Below are 16,741 nucleotides of genomic sequence, written 5' to 3' on the forward strand. Positions count from 1 at the left end.
TAATCACCATAGCACCCTTAACCATTTTACATCCTACATCAAAAAGGACTACTTGCATACCCGCATCTATCAGTTTGTTTACAAATAATAAATTTAGTTTTAGTCGAGGGATATGTAGCACATTGCGAATCCTTTTTTTCTACCATTAGGAAACTTGGTTCTAACTTTACTATGACCAACAATATCTAAATGTGAATCATCACTCAAGTGCACCTTACCTCCATTCAATCATTCATATTCAGAAAACCAATCTCTATTGGAAGTCATATGAAAATATGCACCTAAGTTAATTAACCATGCATCATTACCTGCATGAGTAGCCAAAGATGCAATGAATGCATCACCAGCTTCCTTATCAAACTGAGAATTAGAATTGAACATCTTTTTCTTCTTCTTTTCTTGTTTGCAGTACTTACGAATGTGTCCTAATTTTCCACAATTCCAACAAATAACTTTGGACTTTCTAGAAGATTTTGATCTCCCTCTGGACTTGGATTTGTTATGATTCTCATTCTTCTTGCCTTTTTCCTTAAGTATTCCACGAACAATTAGGGCTTCTTTCAAACTCATGGATACCTTCCTTTGCATCTTTTCACTAAGAAAGATACCCACCACATCTTCAGACTTCTAAACAACATAATTACTACCAATAGCCATAAAAAAGAGAATCCCATGAATCAGGTAAAGATCAAAGCAAGATCTGACATTTCTCCTCCTCATCCATCTTAACACCAACAAATACCAATTGAGACACCAACATATTAAATGCTTCCAGGTCATCTGTAATCTGTACACCTTCTTTGATGCTCAAGGAATATAATTTCTTCCTCAAAAAAATTTGATTCAATAAGGATCTAGCTTGATACAATTCACCAAGCTTAGTCCATAGCTTCTTTACAAAGGTCTCTTTGTCAACATTTATTAGAATAGATTCTACCAAGCATAATATAATTAGACCCTTGGCTTTATAGTCCATACCATCATACTGAGCAACCGCAATAGGATCTGAAGGTCTTAAGACATTAACATCAACAACATCCCATAGATCTCGATCTATTAGAAAATCCTCCATCTTCTGCTTCCACATCTTAAAATTACTTCCAAAAAATTTCTCCACCTCTTTTCTCCCCGATGAACTTGCAATTTGATAATTCTTGCAACAAGATCAATAGTATATTATACAGAAGCTCCCACTCAAATCTAGATTAGTTCAAACAACCCAACAACCCACAATTGAAACCAAAGGTGATCAAGTTTTGATAGAACTTGTAAGCTAAGTAGTTGAAAAACTTCGTACACTAACCTTGAGAGGAGGGTAATACAATTTTTTTTATAGATTGTTATAGCAATTACAAAAACTTTAAATAAATAAACATAAATAGCATGCATACCACACCACAATGATTTACATGGGGAAACCCTTTCAGGAAAAAAACCCCACACTCCAAAAGTCACCCAATATATTATTTAGGATTCAATAACATATTACAATATATTTGTAGAGAAATCTTATCACATGAGTATCACCAACTAGAGATTCAAAGATAACCCAATAGCTATTTAAAACTCTTACACACAACCTCCATCTCACGCACCTCATATATAAGAGATACAATACATGAAACCGTCAAACAATATTACAAAACCATGGGCTAAAACCACCCAATAAAGTGGAACTGATCTTATCTCCAATCTATATGCCCTATGATGTGTCAAAACACACATCAACATGTGTACCTCCCTTTTACAACTCATTTATGTGTTCGATGCATTTTTTATATTTCCTATTTTAGGAGACCAAACTTCTAGAGACCATAACTTGTGAACCAGTGTTAATTGACGAACCATTTGAAGTACCAGAAAGCTCATGATGTTCTCTGTCACCTCATAACTGCTACATTGGTTACACCCACGTTTTATGTCATTTCAAAGCCTCTAAAGTCCTCAAAATTGAATTTGAAATATTTATTACAACTTCCGAAAATAAAATCTTTAATATCTTCAAATCTAGTTATGATTTTGTAACAAAAATTTATTGGCATGCTTCTCTAGCTAATCTGAAGCTTTGGGAAAATTTTAAAACCAATTTATGCTAAAAAGAAGCTTACTATAAGTAGTAACCTTATGTAAATGTAAGGTTGAGACACCATTTTCCCAACAATATCCAACACAAATGGACCAATAGTTGAACATTAAAACTATTTGACAATCTTTCATATTTCATGAAAAAATATAAGGTATTTATTGTGCTCGTCTTTTATATTGTGATATAACAAATTATTAATATGTAAGACTCGAATACATATACATTGCTACTCCAATAGTTGTAAACCTAGGAATAATATGTTTTCTTTATGACAACAATACTTATTTAAATGAGCATCTTAGTTTATTAATGTTGGCATTTGCATGAAGATTGCATTAATGATATGTTATGTTGTCATTGATGTCAATTAACCGGTAATGATATTGTTGATATTGTTGAAAGGATGTTTAGTAACCAGTAGGAAGAATTTGTGGAGTGAACCGGTATTTCTATATTTTGGAGAGTTGAACCGGTAATCGGCAAACCCTACCTATTGTTTTTGATAAACCCTAACCTATTAATTTTGGTGAATTGGTTATATTGATTTACAGTCTGATGATGAGCGGTAATTGTTGGCATTTTGATGATGCTTTGATCATCATTGATGGACACACACTTTCTTTATGATGAACACACACTTTCTTGATGTAAGAGTTATGACTCAACCGGTAATTGTTCCAACCGGTATTGTTTATTGTCTAATGTATAGTCTTTAGACTATCGGTATTTTGTAGAAGATGTTTACCGGTCACAGATTGACTAAAGAGCTCAAGCGGTATGGAGACCCCAAGTGGTTCAAAGAGCTCAAGCGGTATGGAGACCTCAAGCGGTTTGAGGATGACAAGCGATACGAAGGACCCAAGTGGTAGTTAACTTTTGATTGGAACACTATGATCTACCAGTCTTCATTTTTGACAAACCGATAATCGGTATATTGTGTTAAGCGGTATTACTTTGTGATGAGTTACCAACCGGTATTTCTATAATGTGTGATGAGTTATCATCCACTGACACTTTGGCGGTGATTTTGTGCTGTGTTACCAAATGTGTCTAGATGCACTGAACCTAGGAACTTGTAGTCTAATCCTATTGGACCGACATGAAATCAGATTCCTTTATAAGGACATCATGTCTAGGGTTTGCATGAATGATGTATGAGAGATAGAATAGAAAAGGTTATGTGTGATATTTGCAGAAAAGATTAAGTCTGTATGAAGAGATAGAGTGTGGAGATATTGAAGACTGAAGTAATGCTTAAATGCATTAACAATGAGCTATCAAGGATCTAATTAAGCAGTCTGTGCTATTAGCTAGATCACTCACTTGTTGATTACTCACATCTTTGACAAGTCTAAAACCCTTAACCGCGTAGGCCCAGCAAAGCCTTTGTAAATCCTCTAACAAGGTGGTTCACAACTATGGATCTGAAATCCTCTAACAAGGTAGTCTTTAACAAGACTTATCTCCTAACAAAGATCTAGATTCCTAACAGGATCTATTCTGGTGAAGAACATTGTATGACCTTAACCGGTCTGGTTTCTATTATGCAAATAGTTACTTGTGAGTTTTTGCTCACCTTGATTTTTTCCATTTGGGTTTCCACATCAAATATCTTGTGTTATGGTGATTGTGCTCTTGTGGGTGAATTTTTTGTTTGCTATTTGGTTTGCATTTATCTTAACCAGTTTATTAGTGAACCTGCTATACCAGTTATCTGCTAAATTGTTTAGAAGTTTATTTATAGTATTTTTTGGTATACTAATTCACCCCCCTCTTATTATTCATGAGTAATGATTATGACACGTATGATTATTGTATGAAGACAATTTTAAGTGATTTTGGCATGTTGATGTAACAGTTTTTGTCTAGGGAATGAGCAAGTATATTGTATATAATGCAAAGCACGTGATGAGTTAATAAGTTGAATGAAGCAGTGATCCAGGAGTGATCAAGGTTTTCTTGATTGATGTGCAGAGATTGCTATGTAATCCAATGATCATACTTGAACTGACTTGTTTGTAATCTCTATGAGAATTAGGTTTTTGTTGTGTTACCAACCTAATTGATTTGGTTATAAGGTCAAAGAAGTTGTTTAGTTTCAGAGTTGGCAAAGATCAATTGAGTGTGTAGTTGCCGAACCAAATGATATATCTGCAGTTTGAGTAAAGGTAGATAGGAGCATGAAAAGGATTTGATCAAGAAAGTGTAGTGCTATTCAAATAGATCAACAAACTCTTGTTATTTTCTAACAATTATAGTGTTAGGACCTAGAGGCAACTAAGAAGGGGGGATGAATCATTTGTCTATTAATTTCAACCCAAATATAACTTAACCAAACTTAGTGCATAATACTAGTAAACCAAACTTAATGCCGGTAGATAGTTTAATAGTTAATAACAGTACCGGTAAAGTTTAATGCATGAAATAGAAAGACAAATAACATCCACAACACATAACACAGATATTTGTATGTGGAAACCCTGTAAGGGGAAAAACCACGGTGGGAAACCTTACCCATAATCAGATGATACTACTGTAGATATTATGTGTGTACAAATGGGGTGTGCACATGCAGAAAGGCCAACTGCCTAGAGCTCACTACTCGGTCACAAAATGGGAGTCACACTGACTACAATTGGATGGTTAAATCCAATGATAATGTACTGCTCAAAATAGCATCTTCATATGCTAGATTCAGTACTGATTAAGCTCTGATTGTCTTCTTCATCCCTTCCTTGAATCTTCAAATGATGTTTTCATGTATAACTCTACTTATATTCACATATACATTATTACACACCTTCTTACATAATCTCACAAATGAGATCTTACATATATACCAAAACCTAAGACCAAATGTGTAGGTCGGCTCACTAAGAATATTACAATTAAATCAATTACAAATGAATCAATATGTGATGTATCATGTCGGCTCAATGCGTTTACAATAATAACCAATCAATAAAATATCTCCATAATGTGTCGTGCTGATCTGAAATAGATAACGCTTGTCGGTCCATAACCTAGACCTATTTGCCGGTAACAACAAATATGCAAACTCAATTAGACCAATAACCAAATCACCAAAACCAAGTGTCCAAACAATGTCTTCGACATAACCAAGTAATCTCTAGATGATAACAGATCATCCTCAATGCTGGTGAACAATATAACCTACCGGTGAACCAGATACCACTGATTGTGCAAAAGTCATTGAACATGCCAGTGAACATAACCAAATATCTTCAGTACTGATAAGTGTTGACAAGTGTTGACATCAATGAAAAAACCAATGCAACACATCCATAATACCAACAATCTCCCCCTTTGGCATTGATGGAAACAAAAGATGGAAAAACCATCTAACTGCCAAAGCAAAAATGCCAAAAACCAAGAACCAACAATCTCCCAAAGAGAACATTAACCAGAAATCAAAATATAGATACAAAGAGTAACAATCTCTCCCCCAATGAATAATCTCCCCCAAAAGATAATGTGTTTTTCCATAGATATCTCTCCCCCTTTGACATCAAATGCCAAAGCAATACAAAACCAAATACAATCAGTTCATAGAACTTATTACAAATACCAATTTTTATAACCAAATCTACTCCCCCTGAGAAGTAGCTCTCCTTCATCAAAGCCAAAAAAATATTTCTCTATTATTTATGCTCATCTGATGCCATGCTCCAACTGTCTAAGTTTCTACCGGTGAGGGTATAACTCCAAGCTGCTCTCTCATATATTCAAAGGTTTCCTTAGGCAAAGGCTTCATAAAGATATCTACAATCTGCTCTTTAGTATTCACATAAACCAATTTCACTTCTTTTGCTTCAACATTCTCTTTCAAAAAATTAAATTTGATAGAAACATGTTTAGTTTTAGAGTGAAATACCGGATTCTTTGATATATCAATTGCTGCCATATTATCACAGTAAATGATTGTGGGTTCTTTGCATTTTACTTTTATGTCCTTCAACATTTGCTTAATCCATAATACATGTATACAATTAGTTGCTACTGCAACATATTCTGATTCAGCTGTTGATAGTGATGTACAACTTTGTTTCTTGATCAACCATGAAATTAGTCTGCTACCAAGAAAAAATGCTCCACCGGTGGTGCTTTTTCTGTAATCTACATCTCTTGCCCAATTTGCATCTGTGTATGCACATAAATCAAAATTTTCATCTTTAGGATACCATAAACCAAGATTTGTTGTGCCTTGTAGATACTGGAAAATCCTTTTCACTGCTGATTCATGATTTTCCTTAGGATTACTCTGAAATCTTGAAACAATACATACTACATTCATAATATCAGGTCTTGTTTGTGTCAAATACAGTAAACCTCCAATCATAGATTTATATCTTGTCGAATTAACAGGTGTTGATTCATCCTTCAATGATAGTTTATCAGTTGTAGTCATAGGAGTACTTACCGGTTTAGAGTTTTCCATGCTAAATTTCTTAAGTAATTCCTTCAAGTACTTTGATTGATTTATGAATATACCTTTATCAGTCTATGAAATCTGCAATCCTTAAAAGAATTTTATCTCCCCAATCATAGACATTTCAAATTCTTCGTGCATCTCATTAGAAAAGTCTTTACATAATCCTTCTTCTCCTCCATAAATGATATCATCAACAAAAACTTCAATAACCAAGATGTCATCATTAGTCACTTTGTAGTATAAGTTGCTATCAACATTACCTTTAGTGTAACCAAGCTTCAAAAGATATTTATCCAATCTAGCATACCAAGCTCTAGGAGCCTGTTTTAATCCATATAAAGCTTTCCTTAACCTGTAAACCATATCTTTGTCATCTGTCAAAGAAAATCCATCAAGTTATTCAATGTAAACTTCCTCTTCAAGATCACCATTCAGAAATGCACATTTAACATCGATTTGATATACTTTATAGTTTTTATGTGTTGCAAAAGCTAAGAATAATTTGACTGCCTCAATTCTAGCTACCAGTGCAAAGGTTTCATTGTAATCAATTCCTTCTTTATGTGAATATCCCTTACAGACTAATCTTGCTTTTTTTCTAATTACCTTACCATCTTCATTAAGTTTATTTCTGAATACCCATTTAGTTCCAATTACATTTTTGTTTTTAGGCCGGGGAACCAATGTCCATGTGTTATTCTTTTCAATTTGTTCTAATTCATCTTCCATAGCTTTAATCCAATGTTTATCTTCACATGCCTCATTAATAGTTGCTAGTTCAATTTGAGAAATTAGACATACTTCTTCATTTGTCAGTCTTCCTCTAGTCATAACACCTTGATATTTATTCCCATTTATCTGACTTTCAGAGGGATTCAACCTTACATACCTGGGTGTATTCACTTGCTGCTATTCTTCAGTCATTGTGAAATTCTCAGATGATATTGGTATGATTGGATCAACATTCTGTACTGGTGTACTCATTGTAGGTTCATTTGTGATTATCTCAACTGCTGGTTTAGAGTCCATAGAGTTTGAATTACCTCTAAACTGTTCATCAATCTTCACATTTGCACTCTTAATGATTTTTTGCAATCTCTTGTTAAAACATCTATATGCCTTGCTCTTAGATGAATAACCAAGAAATATTCCTTCATCACTTCTAGGATCAAATTTTCCAATATAATCATCTCTCCTAATATAACATTTGCTTCCAAATATTCTAAAATATTTAAGAGTAGGAGTATTACCAAACCATAATTCATGAGGGGTCTTACCAGTTTCACCTTTGATGTGAACTGTGTTGAATGTGTAAATAGCTATATTGATTGCTTCTCTCCAATACACATGAGGTAGGTTTGCTTCTGATATCATGCTTCTAGCTGCATCCAAAATAGTTCTATTCTTCCTTTCCACAACTCCATTTTGCTGGGGTGTCCGAGGTGTTGATAATTGTCTTCTGATTCCATTCACTTCACATAATGTATTAAATTCCTTAGATGTGAATTCACCTCCTTGATCTAATCTCAAACATTTGATTTTGTTACCGGTTTCATTCTCTACCATGACCTTGAATAGTTTGAATCTCCCAAAAGCTTCTGATTTCTCCATGAGAAAAGTAACCCAACACATTCTAGAATAATCATCAATGATTAGCATAAAATATATATCTCCTTGTAAAATTCTATTTCTTGCTAGACCACATAAATCAGTATGAATTAAGTCAAGAACATTATTGGATTTTTATGGAATACTCTTAAAAGTTTCTCTAACTTGCTTTCCAAATTGACATTCCTTACATACCGGATTGTGAGGTTTAACAATCTTAGGTAAATCCATTACTGCCTTAGTTGTACTGATTTTCACAATGCAATCAAAATTTACATCACAAAGTCTCTTATGCCATAACCAACTTTCATCAATATGTGCAATCAAGCATGTCTTCTCATTGTTATTCAAATGAAAGATATTACCTCTAGTCTGATTATCGGTTGCAATTTCCAAACCAGTTCTATTCATGATTTTGCATTTACCATTCTTGAATTGTAACTGAAATCCCTTTTCAACTAATTGACCAACACTCCAAAGATTATATTTCAAACCTTCAACATAATAAATGTTATCAGTATTGTGCTTACCATCAAAAGATATAGTGCCTTTTCCTCTAATCAAACAAGCTTTTTCATCCCCAAATATTACTAGACCTCCATTGTATTCTTGAAAAGTTAAGAATTTACTTTTATAACCAGTCATATGATGTGAACATCCAGAATCAATGATCCATTCATCCTTTTCTTCAATTTTAGCTGCCAGGGCCTGCTCTATTGGTTGAACAGTAGGTGCCGGTTGATCTTCTATTATTGCAACAAAACCCCATCCATTGTCTGCCGAGTCCTCATCAGAATCATCAGTAACTCCTTCATCAACATAGTAACATGATTTGTCTCTATTCTTCTTAAATCTGTATCTCTGATATTCAGGGTTAGGCTTATATGTTCTTTTAACTTCTTTCAATCTTGCATGTCTATCAGGACACCTAGATGCCATATGACCAATTTTATTGCAGTTAAAACATTTAAATTGTGTTTTACCTTCATACTTACTTCCAATTGGACCTTTAGGCATTTTCCTTGCAAATAGTGCTTCAAGCTCTTCAAGTTCTTCATTCTATCTTTTGATTTCTTCAAGTTCTCTAGCATAGAGTGCTTTCCAATCATTTTTTTCAAATGATGATGATGATGCTGTAGATGATTAAGCTTTGAGAGCCAAATCTATCTTAATTGTAGCAATAGGTCCAAATTCCTTAAGTTCAAAAGCTGAAAGTTTTCCAACCAAAGTATCTCTAGATACTAATATATTAGGCATTGTTCTCAATTCATTAATAACAGTTAATTTCATTTTTTATGCTAATGGCAATGCTCTTAAAACTTTAGAAACAATTTCATCTTCACTTAAGGATCCTCCACAACATTGTATACCCAAAACAATTTCATTAACTCTTTCCATAAAAGCAAAAATCCTTTCATCTTCTTCTATTTTCAGATTTTCATACCTGACCCGGAAGCATTCCAGTTTTGCAATTTTGATAGTGGTATCACCTTCATTCAATGTCTCCAATTTATCCCAAATAGCTTTAGCAGTAGATCGGTCTAATAATCCCATGATTTGCTAATCTGACAATGCGCTCAAAAGTGCTTCCCTTGCTTTGTAATCATTCTCTTGATCTTTAGCCAAGGTTGGTGGATTAGGTTGACTCTGTGTAGGACCAACATAGCCATTCTTTGTAACATCCCATATGTCTTTTCTAATGCAATTCAGATGTGTCTCCATTCTGATCTTCCATATACTATAGTTAGTTCCATCAAGTTTCAGACTGTCCTTTCTAAAATAGTTAGTTGCCATAGAATCTCCTCAAGTTGTTAAACTTTTGCAAAAAGAGGACTTTGCTTTGATAACAATTATAGTAGAATTGAAATCCCCTAACTGGGTAAGCTATAACAAGCTTGGTGCTATTCAAATCCTCTACTGAGGTTACTCCTTACAGGGTATTGCTTCTAACAACGCATTGTAGTCAATCCCTTAACCGGGTGGTCCCTAATAGGATCTGTTCTTAACAAGACTTTTGTAAAGCTTTAACAGGCTAGGCTCCTAATAGGGCAAACTTTAGAAGAGTTTAGATAGTTATCTTGTGAGTCTCATCTCACCGTGGTTTTTCCCATTTGGGTTTCTACGTCAAAAATATTTGTGTCAAGTGGTGAATATTTTTGTGGTTATGTTCTTATGGTTGATTTACTTAACTACTTTGATAAGTCATGATAACCATAAGCATTGAGAAATGAAGTCTGTTGACATATGAAAAAACATTTGGATGTTTATGAGTTTGAAGTTGTTTCCTTTTAATTTGTTGTAACAGTCAATCGATTTATCTTATGAGTTTTTATCTTGACAGTGATATTGCATTGATAGTTCTAAGTTTACTTTGAGAGATTGATTTTAAGATTGGTGAAGTTAGTATCATTTTTTCTATCTACCGATTCACCCCCCCCTCTCAGTAGTTGACCGGATAATTATTTTTTCATCATACCATCAATTGGTATCAGAGCGTATCAGGTCCTCTAAGGTCTAAGCCTAACAACTTGAGGTAAAGATCTTGCAGATCATAATGAAGAAAGAAGGTTCAAAATTTAATAAAGAGAACTATAGGATATGGAGTGATGAAATGAAAATTTATATCAAGAGTCTCGGAAGCCATTATTAGGAACATGTAAATACTCAATATGTTGCACCTATTGGGATTTTAACTGATGATCAAAAGAAAAAGGAACAAGAAAATCATCAAGCATTAGAGGCTATTATCAGTTCTTTGTCTAATGTAGAGTATGTAGGTGTTCATGGTGTAGAGACTGCATATGAGGTATGGAAAAAACTTGAAGAGATTTATAGCGGTGATGAACATGTTAAGATTGCTAAAGAAGAGAGTCTAAGAGGAAAGTTTGATGACATGTAGATGGATGAAGGTAAGAATATCCAACAGTATGGTTAAAGGATAAAAGAGATAGTCGGTAAAATTAAGAGTGTAGGAGATAAAGTGGAAGATACCACAGTGATCAATAAGGTACTGAGAACCCTGCTACCGGTCTACGCTATCCAAGTTGCATCCATTCAAGAGCTAAACTCCAGTGAAAAAACTAAGGTAACTCTTGACTCCATCATTGGCAAGCTTACTTCTTTTGAATTAAATGGTTATGATGGTAGTGTACAAAAATCTGAGTCTACATTTAGAGATTCTATTTCTAACCCATGTATGAGAAAAAGTAGAGATGCCAGTCACAGTTATGAATCTCGATCTAGCAGAGAAGCTAATTATGAAGACAGTTTAGTTGAGCTTGAAGAATTGTTGGCTAAGCGGTTGCCCAGAGGTACAGGCAAATATAGAGGTAAATGACCTTTGAAATGTTTTGCATGCAACAAGATTGGACACATAGCTTCTAACTATACTAATGGTGATAATGAGCACACACAAGAGAAATTCAAGAAGTATAAGGGTAAAGGCAAAATAGATTGTCTTATTGCTATTGATAGTGGTATCACTGATGAATAATTTGATGGTGATGCTAATGAAGACATTATGTTTGTAGCTATTAAAGAAGAGATATCAGACCAAAAGACATTAGTATCCAGGATGGATAACTATGATGATTGGATCATTGATAGTGGTTGTTCACATCACATGACCGGTAATCGAAGCAAATTTATTTCTTTGAAGGAATTTGATGGTGGAGTTGTAAGATTTGATAACGACTCACCCTGCATGGTTAAAGGTAAGGGAAATATTTCTCTTAATGGAAAGAGCAGTGTAGATGATGTCTACTGGGTTGAAGGTTTAAAGCACAATCTTTTGAGTGTGGCACAACTCAATGAAAAAGGATATCTATATGAGTTTAAGAATGATATGTGCAAAATCTATGGCAGAAAAGGTGAACTGATTGCAACCGGGAAGCAAACTAAAGGTAACCTATTTCATCTTAATCCTAAAGTCAACAACTGTTTAATTGCAAAAAAAGATGATAGTTGGCTTTGGCATAGGAGATTTTGTCATATAAACTTTGATAACATTGTTAAAGTGAGTAAGTCCAAGACAATGAGAGGTTTTCCTTAGTTGGACAAACCGGTTAATGCTCTATGTAAAGAATGTCAGTTGGAAAAGATGACATCCTAAACTTTCAAGAGAAAATCTTTTTCAGCAGAACATTTGTTAGATTTGGTTCATAAAGATCTTTGTGGACCAATAAGGACAAAAAGTATTCAAGGTGACATATATTTTATGATCTTCACTGATGATTGCTCAAGGATGATGTGGGTCACATTCTTGAAGGATAAGACTGAATCTTTTTGTAAGTTCAAGGCATTTAGGGCCTTAGCTGAGAAGGAGAGCAGTAAGAAGATAAAGTGTCTGAGGAGAGATCAAGGCGATGAATTTACTTATGAGGAATTCACTAGGTATTGTGAAGAAAATGGTATCAAACGACATCTTTCTGCACCGAGGACACCACAATATATTGGTATCGTAGAGAGAAACAATCGGTCAGTTGTTGAAGCTACTAGGATGATGTTGATATAAGAAGGTGTAGTGAAAATTTTTTGGAGAGAAGATGTCAGCACAACTGTCTACACTATGAACCAGATTCTGGTAAAGAGATGTAAGGACAAGACTCTTTATGGATACTGGTATGGAAGATCACCTGAAATTAGTTATTTCAAGATATTTGGTAACAAATGTTTTATTAAGAGAGGTGATTATGTTAGAAAATTTGAGGCTAAAAGTGATGAAGGTATATTTCTTGGTTATTCCACCAAGAGTAAGGCCTACAAGTGTTTTAACAACTGGACACAAAGAATTATTGAGAGTGCTCATGTTCGAGTGGATGAATATCTTGAAGTCTCAGAGGAAACCAGTTTGGAGACAAAGGATGAAGATCCTTGCATTTTGTTTTTGGAACCAGAAACTGGTAGAGCAAATACTGATGTACCAGTTCAACCAGAACAAATAAATTCAAAAGAAGATGATGATAATGAACAAGCTGAACCTGAAGATAATGATCATGTTATTCCAAGATATGTGAGACTGAATGACAATCCTGAATAGATTATTGGGGATAAGGATGTTGGAGTACTAACTAGAAGAAGAATTAGAGAGAATTCTTGCATGATCTCCACTATTGAACCAAGAATTGCTAAGGAAGCATTTGGTGATGATCATTGGGTTAAAGCTATGGAGGAGGAACTAGATCAAATTGAGAAGAACAACACTTGGACCCTAGTACCCCGATTGATAAATAAAAATGTAATAGGTACTAAGTGGGTATTTAGGAACAAGCTGAATGAAGATGGTGTTGTAGTTCGCAACAAAGCTAGGTTGGTTTACAAATGCTATGCACAAGAGGAAGGAGAAGATTATGGTGAGACTTTTGCACCAGTGGCAAGACTGGAAGGTGTCAGAACTTTACTTGCATTTGCAACACATAAGAAATTAAAGGTATACTAGATGGATGTTAAGTCAAAATTTTGGAATGGGATACTGGAAGAAGAAGTATACATTGAGCAACCAGATGGTTATGTTTTGACTAATGAGAAAGACATGGTATGCAAATTTCATAAGGCTTTATATAGATTAAAGCATGCACCAAGAGCATGGTATGAAAGGCTTCATACACATCTGATGAAGATAGGCTTTCTGAGAACCAGAGATGATAGTAACATATATCTCAAATCCAAAGGAGATAAAATACTGGTCAACGAAGTATTTGTAGATGATATCATATTTGGAGGTAATGATGACATGAGCAATGGTTTTGCAGATGAAATGAAAAATGAGTTTGAAATGTCTCTAGTGGGAGAAATAATTTTTTTCACAGGCTTGCAAATACAACATATGAAGAATGGTATTTTCATCACACAATCTAAGTATGTGAAAGAGATCTTGAAGAAATTTGTCATGAGTGACTGTAAACTAGTTGGGACACCAATGGTTACAAGTTGTAAGTTGTCTAAGGAAGATGAATCCACAATTGTTGATGAGAAGGAATACAAGTCAATGATTGGAGAATTGCACTATGTTGTTCACAATAGACCAGATATAGCTCATGCAGTTGGTATATTTACTAGATTCTAGAAGAATCCTAAGGAAACACATTTGATAGCAACTAAGAGGATTTTTAGATACTTGAAAGGTACTGTTGACTATAGATTATAAATGTTTACTTGAAGGTGTACACAGATGCAAATTGGGCAAGAAATGTTGATGACTGGAAAAACACAACCAATGGAGCATTTTTTCTTGGAGGAAGACTTTTTTCATTGAGTAGTAAGAAGCAAAGTTGTACTTCACAATTTATTGCTAAAGCTGAGTATGTTGCAGCTTACATGAATTGTACTCAGGCTATCTAGATGAGGCACATTTTGGAAGGTCTTAAGATGAAGATTTCAGAACCTATAAATATTTTATGTGATAATACAAGTGCCATAAATATTTCTAAGAACCCTGTTTTGCATGCACAAACCAAGCATATTGAATTGAAGTATCATTTATTAAGGGGAAAAAGACAGAGTAAAGATGTGATCTTGGAGCATGTTTCTACCAAGGAGCAGCTTGCAGATATCTTTGCTAAAGCTCTGCCTAAGACTACTTGTGAGTTTCTTAGAAGTCAGGTCAGGGTTGTACCCCTTCATGAGGCCAGTTAAGCATGATGTAGATTACATCAGTCCCAGAGCTACTTGTAGAATTTTACAGAAGGATTGGTGTAGAAGTGGAGTTATTCCATAGGGGGAGCATCAAGTTGCAGGTTGTTGATGCTGCATAGTGAAATTTGACATTACATGTTTTACTTTCAATTTGGCATTGCTATCAAAGGGGGCGAAGAATTATGTGATTATGGGGAGAAGAACCAGTGACAAGCTGAAGACATGGAGAGCATTGTGAATACTTGATAATTTAAACCAGGATTCCTATTCACAATCACAACAACAATCAATGGTATTGATATTTGTATTGCCATCAATGCCAAAGGGGAAGATTGTTGGCATTTGTATGAATATTGCATTAATGATATGTTATGTTGTCATTGATGTCAATTAACCGGTAATTATATTGTTGATATTGTTGAAATCATGTTTTGTAACTGGTAGGAAGAATTTGTGGAGTGAACCAGTATTGCTATATATTGGAGAGTTGAACTGGTAACTGGTAAACCCTACCTGTTGTTTTTGATAAACCCTAACCAATTAAGTTTGGTGAATTGGTTATATTGATTTACAATCTGATGATGAGCGGTAATGATTATGACACGTATGATTATTGTATGAAGACAATTTCAAGTGATTTTGGTGTGTTGATGTAACAATTTTTGTCTAGGGCATGAGCAAGTATATTGCATATAATGCAAAGTGTGTGATGAGTTACTAAGTTCAATGAAGCGGTGATCCAGGAGCGATCAAGGTTTTCTTAATTGATGTGCAAATATTTCTATGTAATCCAACGATCATACTTGAACCAGCTTGTTTGTAATCTCTATGAGAATTAGGTTTTTGTTGTGTTACCGACCTAATTGATTTGTTTATAAGGTCGATGAAGTTGTTTAGTTTCAGAGTTGGTAAAGATCAGTTGAGTGTGTAGTTGCCGAACCAGATGATGTATCTGTAGTTTGAGTAAAGGTAGATAGAAGCATGAAAAGGATTTGATCAAGCAAGTGTAGTTCTATTTAGATAGATCAATAAACTCCTATTGTTTTCTAACAATTACAACAGAATTGAAAGCCCCTAATCGGGTAAGCTCTAACAAGCTTGGCTCTATTCAAGTCCTCTAACAAGGTGATCCATTAGTTTGGATTTTCAAATCCTCTACCAAGGTTACTCCTTATAGGGTATTGCTTCTAACAAGGCATTGTAGTCAATCCCTTAACTGGGTGGTCCCTAACAAGATCTATTCTTAACAAGACTTTTGTAAAGCTTTAACAGGCTAGGCTCCTAATAGGGTAAAGTTCAGAAGAGTTCAGATAGTTATCTTGCAAGTCTCATCTCACCGTGGTTTTTTCCATTTAGGTTTCCACATCAAAAATATTTGTGTCAAGTGGTGAATGTTTTTGTGGTTATGTTCTTATGGTTGATTTACTTAACTACTTTGATAAGTCATGATAACCGGAAGCATTGAGAAATTAAGTCTGTTGACATATGAAAAAACATTTGGATGTTTATGAGTTTGAAGTTTTTTATTGTTAATTTGTTGTAACAGTCATCTGGTTTATCTTATGAGTTTTTATCTTGACAGTGATATTGCATTGATAGTTCTAACTTTACTTTGAGAGATTGATTTTGAGATTGGTGAAGTTAGTATCAGTTTTTCTATCTACTGATTCACCCCCCCCTCTCAGTAGTTGACCGGATACTTATTCTTTCATCATATCATCAATTAAATGGACATCTTATTTTATAAATGACACACTTATAATGGATAGTGATGATGTTTTATTTGAAACAATTTTTTTTTAATTCACTTGTTAATGAATGTATTTATGTTTTGTTACATAACATTCATAGATTTTTTATGTTATGGGTATATTTTGACCAACATTTAGTTTTTTTATTTACATGTGAATTATTTATTTACAATATATAGTATAAATATGTGGCAAGATTGGATTTAAGTA

Source organism: Cryptomeria japonica, chromosome 7, assembly GCF_030272615.1.
Source record: "Cryptomeria japonica chromosome 7, Sugi_1.0, whole genome shotgun sequence".
Lineage (NCBI taxonomy): Eukaryota > Viridiplantae > Streptophyta > Pinopsida > Cupressales > Cupressaceae > Cryptomeria > Cryptomeria japonica.